We start from the raw sequence: 16,530 nt of genomic DNA, 5'->3' as shown, positions 1-16,530 counted from the left end.
AGTGACCAAGACAGAAAAAGGAGAAGAAGAAGAAGGGTTTCAAACTCCACCAGAAAAAGTACGCAAGTTAACAACACCACCTACCTCCAGAATTGGATGGATTAAAAAGATGATGGCCACCCCTTCTTCATCACAAGAGAAAAAGAAAGTGAAGACAGAAGTGAAGACAGAAGTGAAACAAGAACCGATATCCCCCGCTCAGACATCCTCCTCTTCAACACCTATTGCCGGCCGCACACGCAAAGCATTGCAATCCAAGAAAGTACCCCAAGAGAAAAAGAGTAGCATCCTCCAAGAGTGGGTGTCTTATTAACACACCAACCAACACAAAAAAAATGGAAAAAGTCTTAGCCAGCATTTACTACGATCCCTCCCATCCTGCAGGTTACGCAGGAGTTCAAAAATTGTATCGTGCTGCCAAAACTCGACTGAAAAGTCTCCGTTTACCTCAAGTGCAACGATGGTTACAAGAACAAGCTACCTACACTTTACACAGATCCATTCGACGCAAGTTTGCCAGAAGTCGCACCCGAGTGGAAGGCATCGATCATCAATGGCAAGCCGATTTAGCCGATGTCTCTCATTTGGCCAGCTACAATCGTGGCTACAAATATTTGTTTTGTGTCATCGACGTCTTTTCCAAATTTGCCTGGGTCGTACCCTTGACTTCCAAATCGAGCAGCGAGTTAGTGCGAGCCCTGCAACGGGTGTTGAAACAAAGCGGTCGTCACCCTCTTCGATGGCAAACGGACAAAGGTACCGAATTTCTGAACCAAGCTTTCCAAAAAGAATTAAAGAAACGTGACATTCATTTTTTTACCACCGAGAATCCCGAAACCAAAGCCAGCATCGTGGAACGTTTTCAACGCACTTTGAAAGAACGCATGTGGAAACATTTTACGCATCACCACACTCTGAAGTACATCGACATCTTACCGCACCTGGTGCAAGCGTACAACCAATCTTACCATCGAAGCATTGGACGTGCCCCGCAAGACGTGACTCCCGAGAACGAAGTGTTGGTGTTTGAGCGCCTGTTTGGTACGTCCCCGACGAGGGCTGTCCCCAAGAAAAGTGGAGAGTTGGCCGTAGGAGATTGGGTGAGGATTGGCAAAACCAAACGCACTTTCGACAAAGGTTACTTACCTAACTGGACGACCGAATTGTTTCGCGTCACTGGACGAGTGCATGGCCGTCATCCTGCCGTCTACAAATTGGAAGACATGAACGGAGAAGTGCTCAAAGGAACGTTTTATTTGCCCGAGTTACAACGTGTCACCAAAAAAGAAGACGACGTGTACGACATCGAAATGATTCTCGAACGCAGAACCCGTAAAGTGGGCAAACGACGTGTCAAAGAAGTCAAAGTACGTTGGAAAGGATATCCACCCAGTTTTGATTCTTGGATCGACGCTTCGCAAGTCATCGACTATAAAAAGAAGTGACCATCACACAGCAGACGCAGCTACGTCGACCACTCCTCCTTCACCTAGTTCTTCTGTGCAAGATTTACAAAAACAACCCTTGTGGGTGTGGTGTGGAGAACGTGTGCCTAAAACGCAAATCGTCTTTTTCTGTCAAATCTTCGTGGTGTATTGTGTCATCGGGGCAGCCATCGCCAATTTGAGTTTGCAACAAGGAGACAAACAATTGTGGACCATTTTATTGAGCAGTTGCATCGGTTACCTGCTTCCTAATCCCTCCCTGAAATTCACCTCGAACGGGAACCCCGGGAACCTTCTGTCCAGTGCCAGTGCCAGTCACCACTTCAATCACAACCAGAACCCCATTTTAGACAGAGACACGCCTCTGACGTCCACTAACCCCTCGGACAGCCACAGAACTCTGGAATTATGAGTCACCAAAACCAATTTTACTTAACTTTACCCAGTGACAGTTCCATGGAGGTGTTTCCCAAGAACACGTTGTGCTGTTACACGGCCAAATTACCTCAGGCCATCCATTTAAATCACGAAGCCCATTGGGAAGTGGCTTTAGTAGAAATGATTCACCCGACCCAAGTCCTCAATGTCCTTCCCAATCAAAATTTTTTTGATGTGGAAGTTCATGACAAGCAAATGCAACAGTGGATGGATAGCAATGTCAAATATGACAAGAAAACCCGTACACAAAAGTACACCACCTATCACTTGTTCATTCCCCCAGGCTATTATTTTAGTGGTCAACATTTGGTCAGCACCATAACCTCCAGGTTTAATGTCGTGTTTCTGAAAGCTTTGGAGCATGTCAACAAAAATGTCACCATGGAGTACCACAAAGCAGCTCGTCGCTTCTTGATGAAATTTGAACGGAGTAAAATCGTGTCCATTTTATTTTGTCCGAATTGTTTGACATGTTGGGCGGAGACATAGACATGAGAAAGGCCATGCTCAAGAAAAACGAATTACCCATCGTTTACGACAACGAGTCTTTTAGCAAGTTATTTCGTGCCCCGGTAGAACTGAACCAAGCACTGAATTTGATGTTCGTGTATTCCGATGTGGTGGAGTACAACGTGGTGGGACACACCTCCGTACCGTTACTGCGTGTCATTCCTTTCAAAGTAGATTCTGCCACGGGCGCTGACGAGGAAGGTGGAAACACTTACCACGTCCACCGCGAATTTGTCCATCCTCACTATTTGCCTGTCAGCAAGTCGTATTTGGACACGGTCAACATTGCTCTAAAAGGAGATTTGGGACAAAATATTCCATTCATCAAAGGAAAAGTCACGGTGAAACTCCATTTTCGAAAACGGTTCTCTCACGACTCGTAAGTAAGTCATGTATCCAGTGTACCGAGGGGTTGCTCGACAGCGAGGACACGGCTTAGGAGACATGTTAAAATCGGCCTTTCGTTAGGTGGCCCCAGTCTTGAAACCGATGGTGACACGCGGATTGCACGCCTTGAAAGATGCGGCACTGACGCAAGGCAAAGAATTTCTCCAAAATGTCATCATCGACAAACAAAACCCTAAAGAAGCCTTCATGAGGGCAGGCAAAAATGTCTTGCTGCAAACGGGCAAAGACATTTTAGGCCAACGAGAGACACCTATAAATGCCCTGCACGCTACCGAGTCAGGCATTCAGCAAGGACAAGGCAGAAAGAGACGACGAAGAAAACACCCTTTCACCAGACTTCAAGCGAGAAAGGCCAAGAAAAGAAGAACCGTTCGAGACTTAGACGTTTTCGATTATTGAGAAAAGAGACAAAAAAAAAATGATGCACCGAGAATCTTGCGCTTGTTCCAAGACGGAACTGGAGCTGTTTGCCATGCCCCCCACGATGATGACGATGCAAGAATCCCAATGGGTGGAATTTCACCCCGTCTCCTCACTGACCGATTCCGCTCCCATCGAGTTTGAAATCAAAGGACAGCCCGAAGATTACATCGATCTGAATAGCAGTTACTTGTACCTGAAAGTCAAAATTCTAGATAAGACTGGAGGTCCTATAGACGATGAAGCAGTAGCTCCCGTCAACAATTTCATGCATTCCTTGTTCAGTGGAGTGGACTTGTACTTGAATAACAAACTGGTCAGTAGCAGCATGGATACTTACCCTTATCGTGCCTACCTGGAAAATCTCTTGACGTACGGAATAGATGCCAAGAACACTCATCTCAATGCCTGTGTGGTATGGGAAGCTGACGAACCTACCAAGTTTGAAATATTGGAAACTGATGAAAAGAAAGACAACAATGATGAATTTGTAGAACGAAGAAAGAGAATCACGGGAGCCGACACAAGTTTAGAACTGATGGATCGTTTGCATTTGGACATGTGGTTGCAAGAAAAGTATTTGCTGAACGGGGTGGATGTCCGCCTGAGACTGAATCGTAGCAGTGCCGCTTTCCATTTGATGGCTGATAGTGACGGTTACAAAATCAAAATCCAAGAAGCCAGACTCTACGTACGCCGTGTGGAAGTGTTACCTAAAGTGGGAAACGACATCAGTCAGACGTTGAGCAGAACAACCGCCAAGTATCCCATACAACGCGTGGAAGTGAAAACCTTCACCATTCCCAAGGGACAGCGATCCATGATCGAAGATCATCTGTTCCAAGGACAGTTACCCAAACGTTTGATCGTTGGTATCGTCGAGAATACAGCCTTCAACGGAGCTGCCGAAAAAAATCCTTTCTACTTTCAACACTTTGGCGTGTCCAAAATCGAAGTCAGTCGCGATGGCAAAACCTTTTGAACCTGACTTTACCAAGAAGAATTACTTGAGATCGTACTTGTCCCTGTACGAAGCCACCGGACAGTTAGGAACCAATACCAGTCACGGTATTACGTACGAGGATTATGCAGGAGGCTACGCTTTGTGGGCTTTCGATTTCACTCCAGACCAAGGCAGCGACGAGGGACATTTCCACCCTATAAAATCTGGCCAGATTCGTGTGGAAATCCAGTTTAAAGACCGAGACCCTGATGAAACGGTGAACGTCATCCTGTATGCTGAATTCGATAATACCATAGAAATCAACAGTTTGAGAGAAGTCATCCTGGATTGCTAGAAACCATGGAAGACTGTTATCCCTCTTTACCTAGTGGAGAAACTTTTAGTGTTGGATTATTGTTAAAAAATGTTAGAGTTGTTGTTGTTTAGTGTTAAGTGATTTTTGAATAAAAAATGTTGTGTTTTGAAAAAATTGTTTGATGTTATATTGTTGGATTATTGTTAAAAATGTTAGAGTTGTTGTTTAGTGTTAAGTGATTTTTGAATAAAAAATGTTGTGTTTTGAAAAAAATGCCTTTGTGGTTTGTTTAGCTATAAGAATGTTGGATTGATGCTCTTTCATTTCTTACTATCCCTCTCATGACACTCACTAAACGTTGCGACTCAAAAACCGTGTGGGGGATGTTTTCCTTCACGTCCGCGCTTTGACTTTAAGAACAGGGGTTGTTTCCAGTCTAACCATCCATTGTCGACTCATCCTCCTACGAAGATGTGCTCCAAACTAGCTAAGCTCAACGAAGCCTACGTGAATTTGCATAGGGTCAGACACAGTCTGATACCGAAGCCAGAAGAAATAGAGAATGTGAGAATGTTAAAAATCACTGAAGACCTGATAGAAGAGCTCTTCAGAGAAGAAATGAACAGGGAAAAAGAAGAATGGACAGAGAAGTACAGACTTCAGAGACAGCAGCAACAGCAGCAACAACAACAACAGCAGCAGCAACCTGAAGTTGACAGAGGCTTTGTCGATTGTCGTATCGACACCAAAGAGTTCTTCTTCTCTTTTCGAAGAAGCAGACCTATCGCCAGAAAGTCTATCCTCAGAGGACATCGCATTCTTAGAAATTAAAAAAGAATGCCATAGCAAACAGAAAAACAGCCCTTTTCAGGGCTACCCAATACTCTAGAAAAGAAATAACAATCCATTTGCCAATGTGTGTAGGTAGAGTAGTGTGAAAATAAACACTAACTCTTTTAAAAAAAATGTGAGGGTATGTGTTTGTGTTTGTAAGTGGTTAAGTAAGTTGGTATGGATAGTAGATTAAAATGATGTCTTTTTTTTTGGTGTTTGAGGTGTAAATTTGGGGTTAGATTGGATTGCTTTGCGTATGTGGATAGTCTATTGAAGTGATTTATAAAAAAATTTTAAAATAGTGATGGGTAGCATAAAAAAGTGAGTGAGTGTTTCTTTTAGGTCCGCGCGTTGTTGTTTTTTGGTTATGATCAATTTTATGTTTTAGGGGGATGTTTTCCATCAGGTCCGCGCTTTCACTATAAATTGAAACTCGCTGGTCAGTCTAGCTACCCTTGTTGATTGATCAACACAAGAATGAATAGCAGAATAAGCAAACTTCTTGAACTCCAGATACATCTGGAATATGTCAGGCGCCTGTTAAATGAACTGGCCGCGGAGGCTATAGTAGAAGAGGAAAGAATGAAGAACGAAGAGGAGGAGAGAAGACAGAGGGAAGAGGAGGAAAAGAAACTAGAAGAGAGGATGTCGTACAATATTCCCGAGACAGAGGATTGGGGTGTTGAAGCGAATCATCCTCCCTCTGCGCTCCCCAGAAGAAAGGTGAAAGGAGACTGGGGAAGAAGATGCGTGTGTGGCGCCAGGCCAGGAAGGTGCAACCATTAGATAGGTGCATCTGGAGTTAAAAAAAAACAGCCCTTTTAAGGGCTACCCAATACTCTAGAAAAGAAATAACTATCGATTTGCCAATGTGTGTGTGTGTGCGTGTGTGTGTGTGTGTGTGTGTGTGTGTAGGTAGAGTAGTGTGATTATAAACACTAACTCTTTTTTCATAGTGCGAGGGTATGTGTTTGTGTGTTTGTGTTTGTAACTGCTCACGTACGATTGTGTGGATAGTAGATTATGGATTTTGTTTATTGTTTCTTAGCGTATGTGGAGAGTATAGTTTGGGTTTTGTAACCGCTTACGTACGATTGTGTGGATAGTAGATTATGGATTTTGTTTATTGTTTCTTAGCGTATGTGGAGAGTATAGTTTGGGTTTTGTAACCGCTCACGTACGATTGTGTGGATAGTAGATTAAGGATTTTGTTTATTGTTTCTTAGCGTATGTGGAGAGTATAGTTTGGGTTTTGTAACCGCTCACGTACGATTGTGTGGATAGTAGATTATGGATTTTGTTTATTGTTTCTTAGCGTATGTGGAGAGTATAGTTTGGGTTTTATTATATGAAATGAGAAAAGTAGGGGGATGTTTTCCTTCACGTCCGCGCGTTGCTGTTTCTTTGGTCATGATCTAGGTAAGATCAATTTTATGTTTTAAGGGGGATGTTTTCCATCACGTCCGCGCTTTCACTATAAGAACCCACAGTATTCGTCGTTCAAACCATTCTACAAGAAGATGGCTTCGAACCAAATGGACAAGATGCAAACATTGCAAGACGTTTTAGACAATTTAGGAATGATGGAGCAGATGTTAATAAGACTCGTTGAAGACCACTATTCCTATAGTCCCCATCGTGTAAAGATGGAAATTAATAACTTGAGAAAGGTAAAGGACAAGATAAGTGGTGTAATGAAAGAGATAAAGGAGGAGAAGGAGGATGAAGAGGAAAGGATAAGGATGAGAGCATGGAATGAAAAAATTGAGAAAGAAGAAGAAAATGAAAAGAGGAAGAAAGAAGAGGAGGAAGAGAAGAAGAAAGAAGAGGAGGAGAGAAAAAAGAAAGAAAAGAAGAGAAAGAGTGTTGGAGATAAAATAAGAAGTTGGTGGAGAAAAAGAAGAAATTAGAAGCAGAAGAAGAAGAAAACCCAAAGGCCCTTTTCAGGGCCAGCCATATTTCTCGAAAAGAGATAGCCTTTCCATTGCCTACCCTTTTTTAAATTTAAATTTAAATTTAAAAAAACTTTTTTTTAAAAAAAATCCCATATTCAATTCCCCTTGTCCCTAGACAAACCCAAACTCTATTCCCATTGTCCCTATGCAGACCCCACAATTTATTCCCCATGTTAATTCCCCTTGTCCCTAGACAAGCCCAAACTCTATTCCCCATGTTCAATTCCCCTTGTCCATAGACAAGCCCAAACTCTATTCCCCATGTTCAATTCCCCTTGTCCCTAGAGTGGCCCAGCAATTATCTCCATGTTAAATTTCCATTGAGGCTAGAGTGTCCCAGGGGTCTCTGTAATGCTAATTCCCATTGAGGCTAGGGTATCCCCATTTACTACTTGCCATAGATCAAATGTTCATTGCAAATTTGATCATGGCCCGATGCTTTTGGTTTCTTTAGACCTTTAATGATTTCTCCTACTTCGTTTAAACTGATACTGGTCTGTAAGGCCTCGATATGGCTTACTTCGTCCTGTAGACCCCGATTTAATTCTCTCTCTATAAATTCATAAAAGTTTCCGTCAAAACTATGGTTTAAATTCGGCGTGTGAATGTCCTCATAGTATCTGGCAAAGCGATTTGCGATGGAATCATCATCACGGACACAAACTCCATCAGTTGATAGTTCCTGACAAAAATTTATATTGTTCCCTCTCTTAATGTTGATGATTTTCCAAAAGTGTCTTACATCGCATTCATGTGCTTTTTCAATTTCTTCATACACCTCCCCCATATATTTTTCCACAGCCAGTTTTTGAACGTTTCTAAAGTCTCTCTTCTTATCTTTATATTCTCTGATGGTGGTTATTCCTGATAGTTTTGGGATGCTTGGTTTTGGCTTGCCTTTACTTGCCTTAATCTTATTCCATACATTTTTTGCATCACATTTGATGGTGAGGTTTGAGCAGACGTTTTGCCAGGATGTTTCCTTGGCATTCCTAATACTTTTCTTGGGTTCCTTTTCTTTTCTTTTGTATATTAGTGAGCCATTCGATCGACCAGTGTGTTGTAATTTGTTGAGCGGTTTCTTTTTGGCTTTGAGGACTTCCTTACATTCGATATTCCATCAAGGGACTGAATTTTTTGTGTCCCGCCCCCTGCTTTGGCTATACTTCGAGCTGCCTCTTCAGTTTGTGCTTTTTTGACATTATCGCTATAGACGTCGATATTGTCATCTTTGATGTCCTTTCACTTTAGGGATATAATACTGCCTTGTCAGCCTTGTCAAATCTCCATCTGGCTATATTGGTAGTGGATATTGTATGGGTATTAGTATTGAGTTTGATGCTTATTGGAAAGTGGTCACCTCCAAGCGTACTGGTATGGTCTACTTCCCCGTTGGATAGCTGTGCTAGATTAGGGGAGCATATTGTTAAATCAATTGTGGACAGTGCTCCAGTGGGTAGATTCTTGTTCGATTTCCATCATTCAATTTTACGGCATTATTTTCAGCAATCCACTTCTCTGTAAGTCCACCTCTTTTGTCCAGTTTGTTAACGCCCCACAGTTCGCTGTGTGCTTTAAAATCTCCACAGATTATGATGTTTCCGGGTTGGTTCCTTATCAGGATTTTGTACGCCTCCATAGCGACAGGGTTGTTTCCGCCTGGATCGTATACATAACATAGTGCGAAATGAGTTTTTCCTGTATTAAATAGGATAGTATGGGTTTCAAATGCATCTGGGTATTCTGGGGATAGGATTGGGTTTACAAAAGAGGAACTAGGTAGGAAGTCGTGGACATATATGGCCAGTCCGCCCCCTGTTTTCCATTTACTCTGTTCTTAAACTATTATGTTGAGTACCCTGATATGTTTTGCGTGAACCTGGTTTTGTTTGACAATTTTGTTTCTTGTATACAGATTATGCCTGGTTTTTGGGTCGTGTTATTGATTCTGATTTTTAGTTCCGTGATGTTGGCTATGAGCCCACGGCAATTCCATTGCCATATAATTAAACCTTTTTTGGTTGTATTATTCATTTAGAAAGATATATATTTATACTATTATACTGATAATAATTGAGTTTTATATTGAGAAGTATTTTTGGAACAATTTATTTAGTAATTCATGTACCATACTGGATTGGGGCTAAGTCATTTTGAGTGAATTCTAATACTTCGAATAAGTACTAGGAATTAGAATATACTGTATAATTTAATTGTTAGATCAGTAGTAACAGTTAAGTAGATAGATGAAAGAGCATGTAGATTAGAAATGGGATAGAATAAAATTATCAACAGCACATAGTACAATACTCGAATGTTTAATAAATCAGTGTTCTCCTTACCTCACACAAATTTTTGGCCTCCTTTCCAAAAGGTTCCTAATTAATTTGGAGTCAATTGTATGGACTTTATGTTGGGCGGGCTCAGAGGCGTAGCTGGGGGGGGGGGGGCAGGGGGTACATATGTCCCCGGGCGCCAAGGTACAGGGGCGCCAAAATGAGGCTTACAACGTTAGATTATAATAAGTAAACAAGGGTAATATTCAAAAATGTGATTAAACGGGGAGGGGGCTGGGGCGCCAATTTTATAGTTCGTCCCCGGACGCAAAATATCATAGCTACGCCTCTGGGCGGGCTGGAACTCCTACAGCTTGGTGGGCTGCTAGGACTCCTCTGCAGGTCGAATGGCTTGGCGGGCTGCTTCAGCTATTCCTTGCTCTATGTATTGTTATTGATGGCTGGGTTGCCTCTGAGCAAACGCTTCAAACCAAAACTACAACTTTATGTTTGTATGTAGGCACGTCTACTTCTTACGAGTGTCGTGTCTCGAATCTGAATGTGAATGAGAAAAATCTGAATGGAAGGTGGCAAGACTGATGAACACGCCGTTTTTTAAAAAAAAAATAGGAGAAGCATGTGTGTGAAGGAAAACATTATCAAGTTCGACAGAAAGAGGGTCAAAGAGAAGATCATTGCAGATTAGTTTCAACAAAGAAAATAAAATAACACCAGTTTGTTTTCAAAAACAATATGTGTGGCAAGAAGACACTTCTCTAACTCAAAATGGAATAGAAGCAGACAATCGTTTAAATATAAACTGTTTAAAAGCTTGACAACGTTATGGAGTCAAACTTGACTTCTAATGATCTAAGGCATCACATTTTGCCATCGATGCACACACATTTCTGAGCTAAATATAGATAATGATAATCTTCACAAAAACTTCATAATTTATCATCATTTCTAGAGTACATGTATCCATGATCAAAACAAGTTACTTATTGTTCCAAGGGAAACCCATGACTGCGTCGATGAAGAAACTGTACACTATATTGTCTGCACATAATGCAATCTGATCCTGATTGAATTTAGTATATACATCATTTCTTCTCATAAAGTCAATGATGTATATTCAGTGATTCCATATTGTGGTTGGTTAGAACGTAGACGGCTACCCAACGGGTTTCTTGGCAATGACTGTTTTCTATACTGATACCCTTAGGTTTAAACATCTTTAGGTTTTCTGTTGGGAAGTTCATCTTTAGCACCCACCACAGGATTCCAAGACGCTGTGTATATAATGTGAGTAAAAAGTTAAGGAAGTTCTCATATAAGCTGTCACGGAATTGCATAAATCCTTTTATTTATTAAACACATGTACTCGGGTTTCATTTTTTGTGTACAACGATACCCGAGGGTGATTTATGTATATTGTACAATATTTCAAAATAGTTCGATTCATCCTATGCCGCACGTGCGAAGTGCTTTCAATCGGAAAAACCGATTGCTTCCAGCACACAGACAATGTATGACTTCGTCTGTGTATAAATGCCTCACCGTAAGATCAAATCTTCACATTAAGGAATGTCTTGTTAGTGAGCAGTCTACTTTAAGGACTTGCACATCTTCAGCTGTAGAGGTATGTGAATTATTAAGTTCTTGTGTATTAGTTATAAATATTTTACTACCACCTTTATTTTTGTAGGCTTGCTATGTAGTTTCGGTGTACGTAGTGCAATGCAAATATTTTTTATTCTGGTTTGTGACTTAGCAAGGGATTTATATTAGCAATATAAAGCTGCATTTTTAAGAAACGTTTAGTACTGTAGGGTTCTTGTCGGGCATGGTTAGGTTTACTTTTGAACCTGTTTGTTGTTTTGTAATTATTGTGCTGATAATGTAATCTGTATAACTTACCGTATTTAACGTCATTACTTTTTATTGTATATGCCTGTGTCATGCATATTACATGGTGTTAGATGTATTTTCAGCTGACCAGAGTGATTGGAGTGGTGATCCGAGTGATCACACAGAATTATTGGAGTGATCGGAGTCGACGTGGTGCCAGCTGCAGAGCTAACCATATAAGTTGACAATGGCAGCTGTGAAGCTGAACCTTACCATCCGTAGAGCTGAATAAACAATGTTACTGATCGAGTAGCAGGTGATTGGGCATAGCTGACCGAGATTGGTGAGCGCTGATTGCTTGATTGACCAACCTGGAATACTGACGGCTTGATTGGCCAGTGTGACTGGTAGGTGAGTGTGCTGGTGACGGAGTGTGTAATTCCATACATGTAATATTTTAGCCGTGAGCTAACTTTGGGGGTTTGTAAAACCCGGTGTGGTTTTGGTACTGTAAGGATAATTTGTATATCTGTCCCTTTTATTTACATAATTTCACTATTTGAGTGAATACATTTTACGATACGAGTAAAATACCACATTTGTTTTACTATCTGAGTAAAACACATTAATCTTTTCGTTGTGAAATCGCTGTGAATCATTCACCCCTTGTCCTTGTACTGTGTAAGGTCATTTTTTTATATTTTCCTTATTACGTCCGTGCGTTTTATGTTAATTGATCCAATATTTGGATCACACACACGCACATATTAATCATAATTAATTGCTCATTCACGTCGTTCGTTATTATACATTGTATTTATATCACCAACAAAAGTGTTCTGTTGTAAATCTGAAATCCCACCCAATTATCTTGTTACACAGCCTTTATTCTTTTTTTAAATTCAGGTAATGATACGTTTACAACTGACTCTTTCCTTGCAATCTTCTGTCAATAAGTCGATGAACAATGGGTAGTCTCTACGCTTTATTGTAAGAGAGCTTAGACTCATTTCATTTCCAGAAAAAATTCTTTTTGAATGTTCACTTTATGTCTTACGGAGAAAAAAATGATTTGTTGAAATTTACTAAACTTGCTGGTTTTCACACTTTTCTGTTACTTAGATTAATACCAGTCTTAAAGTGCCATACCACCGGAGTGTGTAGATCGCCTGACGTCATATTTTGAACATGCACATTGCTTCTATTTCTATCGAAACATAAACAAAACACGTGTTCCGTTCCATATTAGTTAGTTTGAAAAGTTTCATCATCATAATCATGCCAAGAGGAGATAGTGGAGGTACAAGCAAGGGCAGCGGGGTAAGGTGTGTTGCAGAAAATTGTGGGAATACAAATGCTGATGGGTTTTCCATGCATTCCTTCCCGAAAGACCAGGCACTTTGTAGTAAGTGGACAGATTTTGTAAAAATCAAATGAGCAAAACTGGGATGGTTCGAATGAGTGTTGTGCCCTTTGCTCCTTTCATTTCACACCAGAATGCTTCCCATTTAGGTATAGATTTGAGGTTGAACATATGAGTAGGGCACCAAAGAAAATCAAACTCATTGATGATGCTGTCCCATCTATCCACTGCGTGAAGGAAACTGACAACCAAGCCAAGGTAACTGCAAATGTATCAGAACCTTCAACACCAATGCATCAGCTGTGTAGGTTTGAAATGTTGTCACCATCAGAGGAAGTAACTTGTCAAGTGTCATCGCCAAAGAAACTAAGAAGGGGCTATTCAAAAAGAAAAGCAGCAAGGGTGAGGTTTTAATGACAAGTACCATATTATTATATCTATGATATTCAACATACCAGTCACCACATCATTTCCATTTGTACCCTCTAGAGCGCTCTTTCATAGTTTTCAAAACAAATGCAGTAAATATCTAATCAATAAAGAACTGAGATATAAACATTTGATAAATATTGTCAAAATTTTCATGTTGTCTTCAAGTTTGTTTGACCATGTAAATAGAAAAATCTTTCTGCTGCTAGATTTAGAAGGCCTACATATATATGTCATTGTCGGCCTAATGTATGAATCAGATTACATATAGATATTTACAAACATGAGGTTTATTCATATCCCCAATCAATAATAATCTCTAAAAACAAAATGTAGTAGAAATTTTACAATATTGTTTTATGATTTTTCGGTGGTATTGGTGTTATCATCTTCAGTAATTTTTAAGTCATAACTTGGCAACAATTGTTCAGGTCCATCGAGTTTGTTCAGTTAGTAGATCTATTTCTTACTGATCAATAATATTTGGTATGCAAAAGCATCTTATGGAGTGCATGTCACATAGGTATGTGACTTTGACTTAACTGTATTGGTCAAGTAATTTATTGAATTTAGATACATTTTTGTTAGTGCACACTTTAATTTTCATGCAAGACAGCATAAAACAAAGCTTTGATGAAAATATTCTATAACTTATAGGATATAAAGTATTTGACAAGCTTGAAGAGATTGTGACCAGCAGACAAATGAGAAAAGATGTACCAATGCTGTCATCTGGACAACAAACTTGAACACTGGAGAGATACCACTCTGTGATCAATCATTTTGCACCAAAGATGATTGGTTTCTCCTATCATGGAATGTTTTCAATGTCAATCTTAAATTATTGCACACAAAAAATACTGATTCAGGTTTTTCAGTGTTTTATCTATAGTCCAGTATATTCATCTTCAAATTAAATCATAGATATCAAGATCTGATCTTTTGATATCCTATAATGTAAAATTGTATAGCAGTTTTTAGTGTTTTGAAATGTTTGCAAATAAAGTATCTATACAAATAAATTATCTGGTTTTTGATAGAATTATATATTTTGCATCTTTATTTACTTTGAAACAGGCTTTAACTAGTTGCATTTTAATGAAAACAACCAAAGAGAGCAAGCATGCACTAAGGATGGGAGAGCCATATATAAAATAGTGTATCCAAAGTACAAGAAAGGAGAATACACTGTTAAATATGTTACCTAAGTATGGTATTTCATATATGAAGTTGTTTTGGTTCCCAGCGGGGATGTTATCATCGACGAAGTAAATGTCCGTATTCTACATGCAATCGGCACACAAGTGGGAAAAGGACGTGAATTTAAATGCGACAGTAAAGATCATTTGTTCTGAATGATGTGTGAATATCAGAACTCTACTTTTGTGTAATTTTCTTTTTACCAGGAACTGTTGGTTCTAGGCACGGATGTTATAATGGAACATGCAGTAAAAAACAGACTTTGGTCGATTGATACCCTATATACCCTCGTGGTACGATTTGTGTCCAAAATAAGGAATAGTCCTTTCATTTACTGGTGATTAGTATCAGATGGTTATGTAAAAAATAGTATTACTGATGTTTATTCAGGCACCAACTTGTGCTGTGACAGGCAGTGGTAATACGTGGTTCTAAGCGCATATGTATCGCTTCAAAGAAACATGTGTAGGTACCTTGCAATAGGAATCGCTTCTTGTGGTCAATGATTTAAGAATAAAGCTGCTAAACTGCAATACCTAAAGATGAAGAGATGATACATGACATACATGCAGATGATGTGACGTGTACAGATGTGTAGGAGACGAAATATATATGACTCAGGCTTTTACAAAGAGAAGTATATAAATTGGTTCTGAGCACGGATGCAAAAATTGGTACTAGACTATGGTCGACTGATATACTATATATCCTCGTGATACGGTTTTTGTCTACAAAAATGGAATAGTCCATTAATTTACTGGTGGTTAGTATCAGATGGTTATTTTAGAAAATAATAATACAGATTTTTATTTTGGCATCAACTTATGCTGTGACAGGCAGTGGTAAGAAGGTCGTGGTTCTGAGCGCAGATGCATCGCCTAAAAGAAACGAGTTCTGGTGCCTTGTATAAGAAATTGGTCTTGTGAGCAACGATTTAAGAATATAGCTGCTAAATTGGAATACCTAAAGATGAAGAAATGCGAAATGATATACACAGAGATAATGTGACGTTTACAGATGTGTAAGAAACGAAGTATACATGACTCAGACTTTTGCAAAGAGAAATATATAAATTGGTTCTGAGCACGGATGCAAAAATTTATACGTCGCTTCTTAGCTCAGGTGCACGAATTTTTGATGTAAGTGAAAAATCATGAAAAGCACGAACATTATGAAATTTTTTGATTTATACAGCACACAGAATTTCAGATATGCTAACTATAGTATGATAAAATATACGTGAAGCGGGGATTTTATGATTCATGATGTGAATGTCCCTATTCTACATGGAGATAACTTAGCGTCTACAAAGGAGAAGAAAACCCAGTATATATTAGTCATTTTCCTAGAGAAATATACAAGTTGGTTCTGAGCAAGGATGCTAAAATTGTAACGGTAGGTTGATTAAAAGAAGCCCAACACATTTTACTTAGGAACATACACAGTTAGTTGTTTATACGGGTGCTCTAGAATTCATACAGTACTTCAAAGCACATGTCCATATATCTTCTAAGGAACACGAAACAATAGAATTCCATGATATTCGTTGATTTTTGTACATTTGCAGACTAGACTATTTATTATTATGTTGTAGAGAAGCACGAATCTAGAGGCTGGTTTACAGTACGGATGCAAATATTCGAGTGGTATTACATACCCCATTTTAGTAGATATTATGTGACAGAGTGAAAGCGCTTCGTGAAGTTCATAGATTGTTTTTGGACACAGAATTTGACAAAAACTTAGAAAATCTGTTTTGGTTCCTGGTGAGAATGTTATGATCGCCGATGTAAATGCTCGCATTCCACATCCACATATTATGGGTAAAGGATTAAAATTTAAAACAAAAAATTTATTAAAAAAAACAGTCGTGAATTTGTATAGTGCTATAGGGATCTGATACGTTAACATTTCTTCCGAGATCTGTATGCGAGACTTATCAAAATTTTTAAACATTCTGAAACCAGTGGGGTTAGTTCCAGGTGAGGATGGTGTAAGGCAGTACGATACATAATTACGTCCATTGTACTGAGTTGTTTGTTCGTTGTCCGAGTTTACCCATATTAATCGAGGATTCCAAAAGGTCCCTTAATTTCACCTGAATTTTGTGCAGGCACAATACGCTCCGTAAGGTGCAGTAGC

At 39.5% G+C, this 16,530-nt stretch overlaps 1 long non-coding RNA gene across 1 annotated transcript; it reads left to right on the top strand.

Moving 5' to 3' along the window:
• Positions 1-12,274: 12,274 nt before the first annotated feature.
• Positions 12,275-14,079, top strand: LOC149786474 (uncharacterized). Its single transcript, XR_016425202.1, has 2 exons — positions 12,275-13,161; positions 13,846-14,079. It is a non-coding gene; the product is annotated as an uncharacterized LOC149786474 (long non-coding RNA).
• Positions 14,080-16,530: the final 2,451 nt, after the last annotated feature.

This window comes from Sinohyriopsis cumingii, chromosome 12, assembly GCF_028554795.1.
Source record: "Sinohyriopsis cumingii isolate HCF-2022 chromosome 12, ASM2855479v2, whole genome shotgun sequence".
NCBI lineage: Eukaryota > Metazoa > Mollusca > Bivalvia > Unionida > Unionidae > Sinohyriopsis > Sinohyriopsis cumingii.
This window is presented reverse-complemented; position numbering and strand designations above follow the sequence as displayed.